The sequence below is a fragment of the Grus americana genome, chromosome Z (genome assembly GCF_028858705.1).
Source record: "Grus americana isolate bGruAme1 chromosome Z, bGruAme1.mat, whole genome shotgun sequence".
NCBI lineage: Eukaryota > Metazoa > Chordata > Aves > Gruiformes > Gruidae > Grus > Grus americana.
Genome location: NC_072891.1, coordinates 51,595,291 through 51,609,856, shown reverse-complemented (window position 1 = coordinate 51,609,856; position 14,566 = coordinate 51,595,291). Strand labels below are relative to the sequence as shown.

The 14,566-nt window shown below is 36.9% G+C and overlaps 1 protein-coding gene across 1 annotated transcript in view; it reads left to right on the top strand.

The window, feature by feature from the left end:
* The window catches only part of CHSY3 (chondroitin sulfate synthase 3), a 160,813-nt gene that overhangs the window by 108,644 nt on the left and 37,603 nt on the right, over positions 1-14,566 (top strand). The gene's annotated exons all lie outside the window — the stretch shown is intronic.

The following is a 14,566-nucleotide window of genomic DNA, read 5'->3' as shown; positions in this document are numbered from 1 at the left end:
GAAGGTGTCTGCTTGTCCTTGATATCATATTCATTCTGTTCAGACCTCTGACGTCTTACCAGCAGAAATGCGTTGGCACATATGGCTGCTGCCCACATGCTGGAGACCTTGAGCTCCTCTAGGTAATGTAGTGTTACAGTCTTGTTGCCATTTGATTATGAATGAGTTGCCACATGTTGTCTTGTCCTTGGGAAGCTTTTAAAAAGAAAATCTTGGATTTTTTCCTCTTTACAAAGCAGTCGGTAAATAGGACAAAAAAAACCAATGAGAGTTATAAAATCAACTTTAGTGCCTCTGAGAAAGAGTTTTGTAGTGGTCTTCAGGAGGACAAATTTAAGGGAAAGAGACTTTGTTCTATCTGACATGTATAAAAGCTTTGATAATTTCAAGAGTAGATACAGCACTTCTCAGTTAGTACATGAAAGGCATTCCTCTGAGGAAAGCATGAACGTTTTGACCTATCTTTGTATTTTAGAGTCAAACAAAGTATAGCCTTTGAGTTAGAACAAATTTTTTTATTGCTGAGTATTGGGTTTGAGCAGTTCAGAAATCTCCAAGGTTACTGGAAGTCCTCCAGAAAGAATATGGTATTTTCCCAGATACTGATAATCTCACTCAGATCTTGTACCAATCATTCGTAGGTTTGGGGGGTTTTGGTTTTGATTTTGGGTTTTTTTTAATTATTGTTGATACTATTTAAAATTCAGAAGTTTTTATAAAACTGTATCTGTATAAATGTAGATGTTTCTGTATATAAATTATTATTTCATGAATCCTCAGACATTTTTACAAGGCATCATTTTTAACCTAATTCACTGTTAAATTACATTTAATTTCTGACTAATTCCTTCTGACATAAATTTTCGATGGCTGAATTTAACATGTGGGTCTAACTTTTTCAGGGATATTTAGGCACAGAAATACAACTGCATGAAAGTCATCTGACCTCACCTGTTTCAGTTCACTGAGGCCTGCATAAGTCTGCTTAGACCACTCCTTATATAAATTTCAGAACATAGAATTATGCTCTTAGAGTCTCCCAGGTAGGACATTGCAACATATCCTATTTAATGATGTCATATATTTTTTCCACTGCATGTATAGCTAAAATACCAGTTTCTAATGTGTGAGCAAAATAACCTTGCTGCAAATTAAATCCCATTCCTCATACCCTTTCCCTGGAGGCCCAATAGACATGACCACATTCTTGATAGTGATTTTTTGAATATTGGAAGGTTGCTACCTTATTTTCGCTCATTCTTGTCTTTGTAGTTCTTTCTGTTTTCTCCAGCTAGATCATGTTTCCAGCATGAGCCGGTTTTGTGCTTTCCCTAACCTCTGTAGATTGCTGATATCTTCATTAAAAAATTATCCCCCAAACTGAATACAATATTCAAGGTAAGGTGTCACCATACAGAGTATGTTTCAGAATGGGGTGGGGTTTTTTTTGGATCCCTTTAGCTTTATTTAAACATGATGGTCAGCATACCATATGTGGTCTGTCTTCTGAATCTGTAAAAACAATAGCATCTTAGGCTATGAATTAGCTAAATTAAAAACATACTGACTTTTCTTTTGACCTTTTCTTAAATAAGTAACAAGGATTCTATCTATATATTATCACTTCTTCCATGGGAGACCATTATCACCTATATTCACTGCTATTGGCCTTGATAGAGGAACCTCATAACATTAACTCTTAGAAAAATCAGGCTTATGCAGACCTCACAAGATCACTTAGTTTGTGCTTGCAGGATCAACTCCTATGTTATTCCAGAGAAATTTTTGCTTAAGTTCTTTTCAGAAACGTCCTGTGAGGGACATCCTCATTAAGAAGTCTTGTTTCAGTATTAAACAAGGTTTCTTTTACTACCTTTTTTATCCCTTCCTCTCTCATGCTGCAGTTTAATGCTAATACTTGCCCAATCCACTATGGATGCAAGAAACATCTCTTTGCAACAAACAGCATGTTTCTCCTCAGTCTTTTCTAAAGTAGTGAAAAAGGCTTAAATTTAAGGATTGTGTCTCAACTGTGGTTTCTGATGGCGTTTTCTGTAGAAATTATTTTCTACTCTTTCTCATTTAGGCTTTTGAAAGATTTGTAGGAAAACAGTATTTATCAGTATTATTGAAAGAAGTAGATGATTGCACTTGGATCTCCAAACTGCTTGTTGCTTTCTTCTTTACTTGCCAGTCCATGAAAAGATTAGACATTGGGTTTTAGTAGTGAGAAAGAGGAATGGTGATGCATAGAGCTCATGTTATATATTGGTATTTCTTCTCCTTTTGATGCCATGTCTGTGTAACCTGTTCTGTTTCTCTGTCCTCTCCTGGGGTGGATGTCTACTACTCTTCTCACTTGCATCCTTTGTTATGACTTTCAGTTTTCAACAAACACAAAAGATGTTGTTATCATTCTGTTCCCACTGGCCTAAGTGACTTTGTTAACGCTTTCTGATTTACATTGACTATAACATCTTGAGAAGAAAGGTGAAACCTGATTTTTGGACCTAGCCGCTTTCTGCCTTAGGCTTATATTAACAAAAACCAACCAACCAAACAAAAAAACCCCACAAACAAAACAAAACAAAACAAAAAAAGTGTTAAAAATGAAGAAGCCATTGCTTCCAAACTCTGCATTTCTTCTTGATATCTTCATATACTCTATAATTAGATTAGCTCCAGGCTACGTGAAGCTATCCTGTGTTGGAAAAGAAAGAGTAGGGCATGTTTCTAGGGTAGTTTGTTGTTGGTTTGGGATTTTTTAAAAATTTTTTGATGGCCATTATGCAACAGTTGTTTTATTAGGTCTAGAGCATTGAATGCATATACTTGTTACAGGATTTTTGTTTTCTACTGATTTGGAGGTGTTAAAATAGCAATACTGCTGAAGGTTGGCTGAGTGAAAAGCTGTTTTGTAGAAGAATTAAGGAACAGCTGTTAGGTTTTTATCTGTCACTTTGTGTCACTGAATTATGTCTCTGAAGAATGCTCTATAGGTTGGCATATTTTCAAGATGAGAACGTCAGTCATCACTCAAAAGGCATATTGAAAAAGATGTAGACTGAATATATCAGTTACATTTTCTACTAACTTAGATTCCATTTATTCTTTCGTCCTAAAATGAGTGTTACATTACCATTTGTCCACTAAGCATGTTGTATCAGCCAGGTACTCAGTGGGTTGTTTTGGTTAAACTGGGAGAAATTTAAATCTTTGCTCGGATATAGCTATTGGTCATGGTCTTACGTAGCTTGGTAAACCTAGGGTATATTCAGAATGAGTTTTGTGCTGGTACAGTCTGGAATTCTGGATTTAAGATTGTTTTCAGCTTACTGGCTCAATGTTCTTGGCGATATGTATCCTGGCAGCTCTCTCCAGACAAAATTGGAAAATTAGGTCACAAACAGGCCTTGTAATGAAATATATTGTTGTGTCTGGAATGTAGAAGCTTTTCATGCCAAAAAAGCGTTTGGACATTATTGCTCTGGTGGTTGCCCTTGTAAAACCTGAAGCTGCTTGTTAAGCATTTGGCCCAGTGTGGTGGTTTGCCTTGGCTAAGGACCAAACTCCCACCCAGCCGCTCGCTCACTCCCCTGCCTCAGTGGCTGGGGGGAGAGAAGATCAAGACAGGTACATCACTTACCAATTGCCATCATGGGCAAAGCAGACTCAGCCTGGGGAAAATTAATTTAATTTAGTGCCAATTAAAATGGGACCTTCTTCTCCTCCTTCTCTGACCTTGATGTTCTCTGTGCTGTATCTCGCTCTTTTTGTTCCCTCTTCCTCTCTCTGCCCACCGTTTTTTGCCTTTTCTTAAATATGCTTTCACAGAGGCACCGCCAACGCGGCCGATGTCTCGGCTGTGTCCTGCAGTGGGTCTGCTGGAGGTGGCTGTAACTGGCTGCAACTGGCCATGACGGGCACATGGCACTGCGCAGCTCCCTCCCAACAACACCAGGACACAGACACCACGTACATCCAGAACGTGGAGTCTGCTACGTTGTGTAAAATCCCAGCTTTGCAGGAGCAAGAAGATACCTCTTGATACAGTAGTCCAAATTTAAATATTACCTCCTCAGTGCAAATAACATTTTACTTTTTCACTTGGTGTATTCAAAGGTATCAAATAACTGGCTAGCTACTGTAGAGCATGTAGAAGTGGTAGTACTTTCACCCTGTGAGTTTATGGTGGAAAGAAGACTGCACACTGGGTGGAATTTCCTTTTAAGTTTTTCTTTACAGCACAATAAAAGTTTTTGGAGCTTTTATGTGGGAGAAAGGAAAACCTTTTCTGATTACAAAGGTATGCTTGATTCTGTGCTTAAAAACTGAGCAATAATAAACTCTTGTTTTTCCTCAATGTACAGGTTATAAATTGATTTAGAGTGTTTCATGCTTTTTTCATGTAAATCTATTTGCAGTTGTGGGCATACTGCTAGCGGTGGGGGGATGGGTATTATTAGAATTTTCTCCACCAATATAATTGCTAATAATCCGATTAGAGTTCATTACTATCTATAAGGCACTCTGTAAGCCTGTTTTTTAAGATTCTTTTGAAGTGTTTTTAATAGCTTAAGCTAATTGTTTTTAATAAGTGCACCCTGATTTATTGAGTTCTCTATTGTCAATGCGTTGGACCTCTACTTTGCACTGAAAGTCCTTTGTCTCTTCTGGAAGGCAGGGAGCAACCTCATTTTGTCTCTTGTTTGTTATTTTAGTTCATTTAAATAATTGAAACTTCCATATCGTGACTAGTTTTTGGCTGAGAAGCCTGTAGCGAGCACACTGAAATAGACAATGCTTGCATCTCCAGCATGTACTGTTGGAGCGTGTTGTCATCTACTGCCAGGATCTGCAGACACAGCAGCTGCTGGTCATTCCTGCAGAGCTGCCTGCCAAGATGAATGAAATGGTGAGAGAGGAGATCTGTGAGTGGCAGATGCTTGAAAAAGCAGAGTAACAGTAGGATTACGGGAGCTTAACTAAGCAGGTCCTATCCCGTTACATATAGTTGGCAGATGTATTTAATGTCATAGATATATAGGGCATAGGGTGGGAGGATGTTACATGCTCTTTAAGCCACTTCAGTGATCCATGTGTGTTTCTGCTCCTTGCTCTGAAACCAACTACTTTGTACCTGGGAGCAGAGAAATGAAAAACATCTGGGATAAACTCCTATTTATCTGTTGCATAAGGAATTATCATGGGGAACTGTATATGCCACAAATGTTGTGTGGTTTCTGTGTTTATGAAACTTGTATTTGCTTTGATGATCTGCTTGTGAAATAATTGATAAAGGATTCTGGGAGCTCTTGTTTCTGGAAAAGGAGCAATGTAAAAGAGGGTCATGTGTATTTTCTTTTCCCCTTCGAGAGCTGAATCTCTGGTACCTAATGATACTACCATAAAATCAGCAGCTTTTTCTCTGTGCTTTCTCACCACATTAGCTATATTATTATAGTCAAACACTTTTAGTAGACTTGCGTGATCAGGTGAAAAGGTTAGGAAGGTGAAAAGGTTAGGATATAACCTAGCCTTTTAGAGTCTTATATCTACCCAACGCAGAAAAGCATCCGATTATATAGAGATTAGATTCCCTTGAAACAAATCTGGATGAAACAGTCAAACTAATGACTTTTTAATGGGGCTGAAAAGTAATCAGTGCAGAAAAGTAAAATAAGCATTGGGGAAAAAAAACCCAGCATTTATTTATTTGTTGTCATGATCTCTGAAAAAGAAAGAAAATATTTTGAAATGTATGTTGGAGTACATTTATGCCTTTGTCCTTGTTGGATACTGACACCACTGGAAGTTAGATCCAGAGGACGTGAGTTATCTTAATTTTTAAACCCAAGGAGATTTATTTACAAATTGTGGCTAGAGAGAACAGTTGGTGGTAAATTCAGGCAGATGTTGCCCTAAATACTCTTGTTCGGTTTATGAATAGGGTAAACCAAGAATGATAGATTTGCCTGCAATCTTGAAAAGTCTCTTGGAAATGGAAATAAGCTGAATAATATGACAGTGTTTCCACCCCTTTCCAGAATATATTTTTAGTGAGCCTGTTTATTTTCCTTGTCCTTGGTTTTTTTGTAAAGACTGTTGTATACAAGCTTAAGACCTTAAGATCTTCCTTACTCTATCATGTGTGGGTTTATATTATTCAGAGATGTTTGCATAATGTGCAATAAACTTTAATCTGGCTAAGCAGTATTTTACCCTCTTGTTGCATTTTTCTTAATGCTATATTCCTTTGTCCTTGACTCTTTTTTCTTTAATGTCCTTACTTGTTCAATTCCTCCTCAATTCCTTTTCTCATTTTAAATTCTCAGAATCTTAAGTGTTCTCCACCTCTATTTTTAAGAGTCAAATCAAAGCCAAAAAATTATAAAATACACTTTATTGATTAATCAGTTGAATACTCTTAAACATGTAGACACGAATAGCCCCATATTAGGCTCAGTTTCCTAAATTCAGTCACTTGTGATCCCTGTGTTATAGGCACTGGTGCCAGTTTATGTTACGTTTAATTTTTGAAACTTCCAGTGAATGCTGTATGTAGTGTACTTATTAACAGAAATTATTCTTCTTATGTAACATGAGTTGTGCAAACACTAAAAATCCTTTTTAGAGGGATTGGCTAGTATGTTAGGGTCTGTTCTTGTGATCGCTTTGTGTGACCCCTGGTGAACTGCTTGTATGATGACTAGAGGTTGTCTTTTGAGTCACACTTTCCTCATCAGATATTACCTGATGAATATATTACATGCATTTCATTAATATATTCCTGATTTGTTGTAATTATAGTGCCATTTATTAAAAAAAGAAAAAAAGCAGTTGGCTTTTCTGTCTTCTCCCAGCTAACATATGCAGCAAGCACTAACTGTATTTAAACCATTTATGGTTTCTTTTTATTTTCTAGGTAGCATATATCTGACTCTGGTACTTCATTTTCTGAGTAAAAATAAGCTTTTATATGATTATATTTTACTATTTTATAGTAGTCTGTGCATGAAATGATGAACTGTAAAATGCAGGATAAGATTTCAGGACATACCTTGGCTACAGACTTTTTTATAGTATGCTCACAATAGTAGATTTCAGCAAAGACTTGCAATCATTAGCTCAAAAATGTGATGTCATCTGGTAATAGGATCTACAACTGTGAAATTACATAATTTACTGTAAAAGCACCGTTAGACTATTTGGTTATTTTGGCTGCTGGCCTCAGCCGGTTATATTCAGACAGAAGAAACTTTGTTCATTTTGGAGGTTTCACTGCTGCAGTCACAAAATGTGTATTATCTTCTCTCTGGTTTGTGGTCATTCTGTTTGCTTTTGTCTTTATAATTCCCTGACCTGGATATTTTCAGATAGTTCTTCAGCAAAAAGTAAGAGATTACTATGCTTGAGACCAGCTCAATGTTCTCGTCTTTTTCTGTAACCTTGTAGGTGGATTCTGTACTTAAGGAGGATAAGGAGAGGGAGAAGCTTTGGCTGAGACAACAAAGAGTGATTTTCATTTGAATTTTTTTATCAGGACTTTCATGTCTGTCTTTTAAAAAAAAAAAGAATAAAAAGGTGTCATTAGGCATGCCATTGAAGTAGAGATGTGGTAAGACCTTGCTTTTTCTTTAGTTAATAACTTTATGAAATGTTTTACTGTATTAGATCATATCATGTCTGTCATAGACTGGGACAGCTGCTTTGCAATTACCAGATAACTTCCTTATGTGTTGCTGGTAATTTCCTCTCTGCGTGTCCATGGAAAGATTGTCTTGCTTTGTCCTTGTGTTACGGGATGATACTAGGGAATCGTGTATGTGTGCTGCAGCCTTTTCAGATCAAACTCATTTCAAAGTTTGGAAGCATAAACGAAATGTCTTGAACGTAGCTCATTTTATACTCTGTTTCAGAGGGATTCTGCAGGCCCACACATTGGCAGCCCTAAGTCCCTGTTTGCTCCTTTGTCATGGATTGTGCTTCTACCATAACTCGTATCTGCAAATTCATTCTGGAACCAGATTAAGGTCTTTAAATTCAATAGTCCACTATTAGTTGTAAGTTTTGGAAGAAAAATGAATTAGATTTAAAAGTGAAAAATGTAGTTAACATTCATCAGAACTGTTAAATGGAAAATAAAAACTGTCAGCCAGATTCAATTGCATCCCTTGATGAGATTCAGGTTTGCTTAATAAAGGTAAATTGTGTAGAACTAATGATTTTTGTTAAATGTTTAATACCGCTTGACATAATTTTTCTTAATAGCATTGTATGCTATGAAGACAGTACATGTTAAAGCCATTAAGATACAATTAACAACGTGTCAGATCTTCAAAAATACTTGTCAACTGGGAGAGATCATCAGCAGTTGTTTCTAGGAATTGCATTTTCTGCTAGACCTGACACAGATGGTGAAAAGCACAGCTGAAAGATAGGTTAAAAGACAGTGATGGTAAATTTAACTGGCATATGCTTTTAACCAAGGCAAGTGAAGAGTTAGTGCTTCAGGAGCACGGAAAGGAAACTGTTCCTATAAAATGTGGTGAGAGGTTTTTTGTCCCTGAAAACAACTTCATACAGAATTCAGGGGTCAGAACAGAAAACACTGAACCTGAGCTCACGGTGTGGCTGCCAGAGTTAGCAAAATCCTCGAAAATGAGGAAGAAGTAAATAGAAAGGAGGTGGGTTTACTTCTACCAAGAAAACCTGTGAATGTCACCTGGGGGTGTGTAGCATTTGCATTTTGAAAAATGAGAATAATTCCAAAGAGAACCGGGTAACTGCCCACGAGTTAGAGAAAATGTCAGTGGGGGTAAACATCGGAGTTCAGTCGTTTAGCCTATAGGAAAGAGGTGGAGACATGACTGGTTTACTGGAACAGAGAAGTGAAAAAATTACTGGTACTAAATGGTTCCTTTTCTTATCGGAATAAACAAAACAAAAACAAAGGGCTGAAAGGTTCAAGCAGACAAACTCAAACTGAAAATTTTACAATGTTAAAGGGAACATGTTTAATTCCTGGATCAATAATTAGGCACACAGCAGAGACTCTTCCCTTTGATGCCTTCAAATCAGGCACGTCTTTTGGAAAGATACTTCTTTGCCAAAGATAATATATAGAGTTTAATACCAGGCTTAACTAGAAGATATGTAAGCTCCAGTGGTCGGTAAGCTTGACAGTGTACTCTGATGACATTCTAGTCTATTAGTCTGTCTATTAGTCCGTGAAAATGGATGACCCTTTTTGGCTTACTTGCCACCAGTTTGCTCTTGGATGTGTTACATAGTTAAATTGCATTTCTGATGTCTTCCTGCAGTGAAATTAGAGAAAATGGCAAAGGCACAACACCTGGAAGAATGATGGCAGAGGAGACAGAATGAGAGCATGCATGATACTGTAGAAAATGAGAATACAATGCTGGCGCTAAGATGGAGTGAATTGGGAGGGAGGGTGGGGCTGAGGAAGTCAAGTGCGGTGGTGAGGAGGTTTGTCACCTTATAAAGGAAAGAAGTTTAAGAACTAGACTGAGTTCTTGGTGATTAAAAGAATTCGGAGATAGCTACTGATATTTTTGCTAATAGAAGTAAGCAGGATAATAATTTTAGCAAGAACTGAAGGAGTATATTAAACAACTCAGCTGTGTTACTGTAACTTCCTGGTGGGCTAAAATAATAAGATAATTAAAATCAAACAAATGTTGAAAACTGCCAGCACAGAGGAGAAAAAAATGAACAGATTGGCATTTGAAACACAAGGTAACTATTGTTCAGAATAAAGCAAATATGGCATGGGGAGATCTGAGACTTTGGTTGTGAGACCCGAAGAGATGAGGTGACATGTAAGAGAAAACCTAGGGAAGATCTGTCCTTTGGGTCGTGCGTGTGGCTGTGATGATGCTGATGGGCAGAAGCAACAGGGTGGGGAGCTCTTCAGTTGCAGCAGTAAATCCAGTTTTGTATCGGTACATTCTTTAAATGTGTTGCCCTGGGTTTATGGACAGCACCTGAGATCTGTGCTATGCTGTTTCACTGTTCCCACTCTGACCTGAAAAGTGCTTAGAAGGGGGAATGTGAAGGTGCAGTGAGCAACAGGGTTAAGAGGCAGTTAAAAAAAAAAAAAACCAAAACAAAAAACCCCGTTATAGATACTGTAAAGTTCAGCATTTCTGTTCTAGGTATGGTCATGAACTGCTCAAAGCTAGTGCACTCACAGGAATATGAGAGGCATCCAGTAAGTGATAAAAATAGACCCTGAGTAGCAATAATGTTTTCAGTCATTAAAAACCAAAACAAAACAAAGCAAAAAACCCTCCAAAACCCCAAAACCCAACCTAAAAACCCAAACCTTTCATTTTTTAAGAGTATATTGTTCCAAATCAGAGTAAGTGCATTTCTAACTGAGATGACCATTTGAATTCATGAGATTGCTTCATTTATCACAGCATCTTTTTTAGTTGAAAAGCATTTTACCAGACTGAAGTCAAAATGATCTACAGTTCAGAAAATATACAATAGATGGTGCCAGACTAAGAAGAAGTTAGGATATTCATTAAGCCACATGAAGATTCCTGTCATTTCTTTCTCAAAACCAGTGCAGAAAATAGGGAAGTCATCCTTCCATAACTGCCAGATTTTCATACTGACTTCATTTCATCTCAGGAGTTCTTAATTCGTTTCTATATCACATGAAGAGGGAAGTATGTCAGTTTAGATACATCTGAAAGTGAGAATCTCTGGGGTTTGCTTGTCAGTGCCGGTAGCAGATGCACCATTGTATGCGCATTTTACTTGAGCAGTCTTACATTTACTGTTATTTTAAGTGATGCTTTGGAGGATTAAGACACTGTGGTTGGATTTGTAGGGAACTTCAAATTCCTGTAGGTATTCTTTCACTAACCATGCTAAGAAATTTTATATATTATATATTAATATAAACTATTTTACATATTATATATACAATTTTATATAATAAGGCAATAGTTCTTTATAAAATACGCAAAATACTTTATGCCTATGAATTTTTTTATTTGCTTCTCTTATCGACCCTGCAATATACAAAACTCCTCTCTTTTTCCCATTCTATGCATTAAAAGTTTATGTCTTTTCCTTTAAAGGCAGGGCCATGTCATTTGTTATCTTTTGAATTAAGGAACAAACACATGATGGAGAAAATGAAGCAGGTTTTGTTCACAATGTCTAAAGCTGTATTTTGTTTCAACATCTGCTGATCTCAGTCACAGTTTATAAAGATGAAAGAAACAATGTATTTACAAAGGATTCAAAATATCCAAGTGTCTCCAATTAAAGGCAGAAAATACAGACATGTCTTGCTATATCAATCCCATCTTTCTAAAGACAAAATTCCAGGAAAACACAGTTTGATCTTCCTATTATTTCTATGACTGAGAATCCAGAAAAATGTCTTTCAGAACAATAACACAAACCTTTCTAATGTTTTCTTTATGAAATTGAGGCAACAAGGGGTAAAACTGTTCTTTTATTTCAGTGATGAAATGCCTAACTATTATCAGGCTCACAGATGCTGGCAATTCAAATTTTGACATCTTTCTTCTGGAGTTATATATTGTAATGGAAAACTTGATGCTGAAGATGCTGTAGATGAAAAGGGACTAAATTGTATGGATTATTGAAATGAAATATCAGTTATAATATGCTAGTTGAGAATCAAAAGGTATTTACTTTTTAGCTAACAGTGCTGAACTTTTTTACACATTATTAGAGTGATTTCCTAATTTGGTCATCTTGAGTTTCTTTGGCCTTTAAAAACTAGAAATTCCTAAAGAGACTAATGGTCAAAAAAATACTAGTTAGTTAAAACTATCAGATTGTTTTATTTCTTCCAGTATTTGCTTGGCAAGAAAAAAATAACCAAAACTGTATCTTAAAGTTTTCCATAATTATGCATTTTTTTATTCTGCCCCGTACTGCTTTGTAATAATATTCACAGGTTGTCTTATTCTATGAATCTTAAGTTGCTAAGAATGTAGAAGAAAAACTAATTGGTTTTGGTGGAAGAATAGAACAATAGTCAGTTCATGTGTCTTATACCAGCATCGTGGAAAGAAATATATAGGAACTGTTTGAAAGGAAGTTATTCTAACAGCTTTAATATACATTATTATATACAGAGATTATATTGCTGCTATGTTTAGAATTTCTATACTGTCTATACTGATAAAATCTAAAAATAGGGCATTTTGCTTTTCATATTGGAAAGACAAATGCAAAGTTTAAAAAGAAATAGATATCAGGCCCAGCTATATTCTGAAAGCAAAGCACCTGTCACCTTATGTAGCAAAACCAAGGAGATCTGCATTTTTTTGTACAGCTTACTCTATTTTCAGTGAGTGGATTCATGAATTCTTCTGAATGCCTTCAAGCACGTTTCCAGCTTCAGCCATTGCTGTTCTCTTGCATTTCCTTCCCCTGCTCTTGAGCCCAATTTTTCTGCTCAGCTGAGAATAGCATAAATGTCTTTCCTTCCTTCCTTCCTTCCTTCCTTCCTTCCTTCCTTCCTTCCTTCCTTCCTTCCTTCCTTCCTTCCTTCCTTCCTTCCTTCCTTCCTTCCTTCCCTCCCTCCCTCCCTCCCTCCCTCCCTCCCTCCCTCCCTCTTTCCCTCCTTCCCTCCTGTTCCCCTTGTGTGGGATGCTGCCTGTGCCCTTCTTGTTGACATTGTCTTTCTTCAGATTGCTGCTAGGTACCCAGTCCTGCATGTTGCCTGTCAAAATTCAAGCAAATAATGCTAACTTGAGAAGCCAGTCATAGAATTTGGTTATATTGTCCTGTCATTTGGGCACCATTGGTTAACCTACATTTGAGGTCTGAGACAGTATTTTGCATACATCTTCGATGTTTAGCAATGTATACGGTCTAATTAAAGATTTCCTGAGACTCAGGAACAGGGTTATTTTGTTATAGTTAGCAAAATTTATGCTTTTTTCCGGTTTGAAAACATGGAGGTTTGTTTCCTTATATTACTTCAGAAGATGGTAAAACATCAGAGACCAAAATACTGACTGAATCAATGGTCAGCCTTGGTCTTTGATAAAATTAGGAAAGTGTTGCACTGCTTCCAAGTAATCCCTTTGCAGGTTTGATTGGTTCTGAGCCCTCTTTAAAGCTGTGTTAGTAAGTTCCTGCAACATTGAAGTCAGACTAATTTTCTGCCTTTCAAATTACTGCTCTGTGTAGTAAAAAAGGCAGAAAAAAAGGATCAGTTAAATGATTAAAATAATGTACACTGTATACCCATGTGTCCTGTAAATACTGTGAATTGTTTACTCATGAGAGACAGAGAATTAGAAATATAAGCCAGAAGTATGAACAGTGAAAAATGGAAAGTTGAACACTAATGGTACACAGAAGAAATTCTTTTTCTCCCTTCCTTTACCTATGCACTTGTCCTTCTTCCCATTCTCAGAATGTCCAGCAGTATTTGGTTGTTCCTAGTACATATACATAATTTGCTAAAAGACACAAAAGTTTAAGTCATTCTGGGTGGTAGTGCTAGAATGCCACAAAACCACCTCTATCTTACATTCCCCAGGCATTTCTAACCCCTTTTCATCCTGCAAGTTTTGCACAGGTAGGACATTTTGGTTTGGTGAACACTTTTCAATCCCAAAGGCATTGCAAGATACAGAAACAAACAAAAGTTTAAAGAAGCCAGATTTAGACAGGAAGCAAGGCACGATGCTTAGTAATTAAGGCAATTAACTGTTGAAACATTTTTTGAGTAGGTATGAAAACTTTTTCTCTCTAGACCTTTTAAGGTTGACAGTCATTTCAAGATATGTGACTTAATCAGAATTTATAGGGTTGTTTCAGGAATTTCAGCATAAAATGTTGTATAATATGTACTATAGAAAGCCAAGGTAAATTGTTATAATGGCCTCAATATCTGTGAACCTATTGGAGCGGGGGATGGGGAGGAGCTGGTGAAGACTCTCCTATTAGGCTCTTCAAGATACCATCTTAACAAGTTTCAGAAAAGTGGATCTTGGATCTATTTCCACAATTGATCATGGTATATGTTCTCATGTCTTTCCTTTGAGGTGCCCTGTGGCTACATCTCAAAGGTCCTCGGTATCTGATTTGACAACCTGTGGTATTGCCTTGTTCTCACTCCACTCCCAAGACTGCTGTCAGCGATTGCGATTACATGATGGTCAGGGACATCGTTGGAGCTGGCTTTGGAACTGGATATTAAAGCATAGGGAGAGCTACCTAGGAGGGCATATAAGAAAATGTAAAATCCTCTGTTCAAAAAAAAATCTCTTTTGTTACATATAGTCAGACAAACCGATCTGGGGAGAATGTATGGGTTTGGCTTTTGCCAACTGCTGCAAATGTGCTGTGAAAACATGTCCAAGTGTTTAGTATGCTTCAAACCACTGGCTTGTAGAGCTTTCTATAACATTAGGAAAGTCTCATTAATTTCTGGTGATAAATGACAGATTTCCTGTACTTTTAAGCAAGTCTTTCCCTAATACTCTGCAAGTATCTAATTACTTATTCTAAATATGTTAATTCTGGTAGA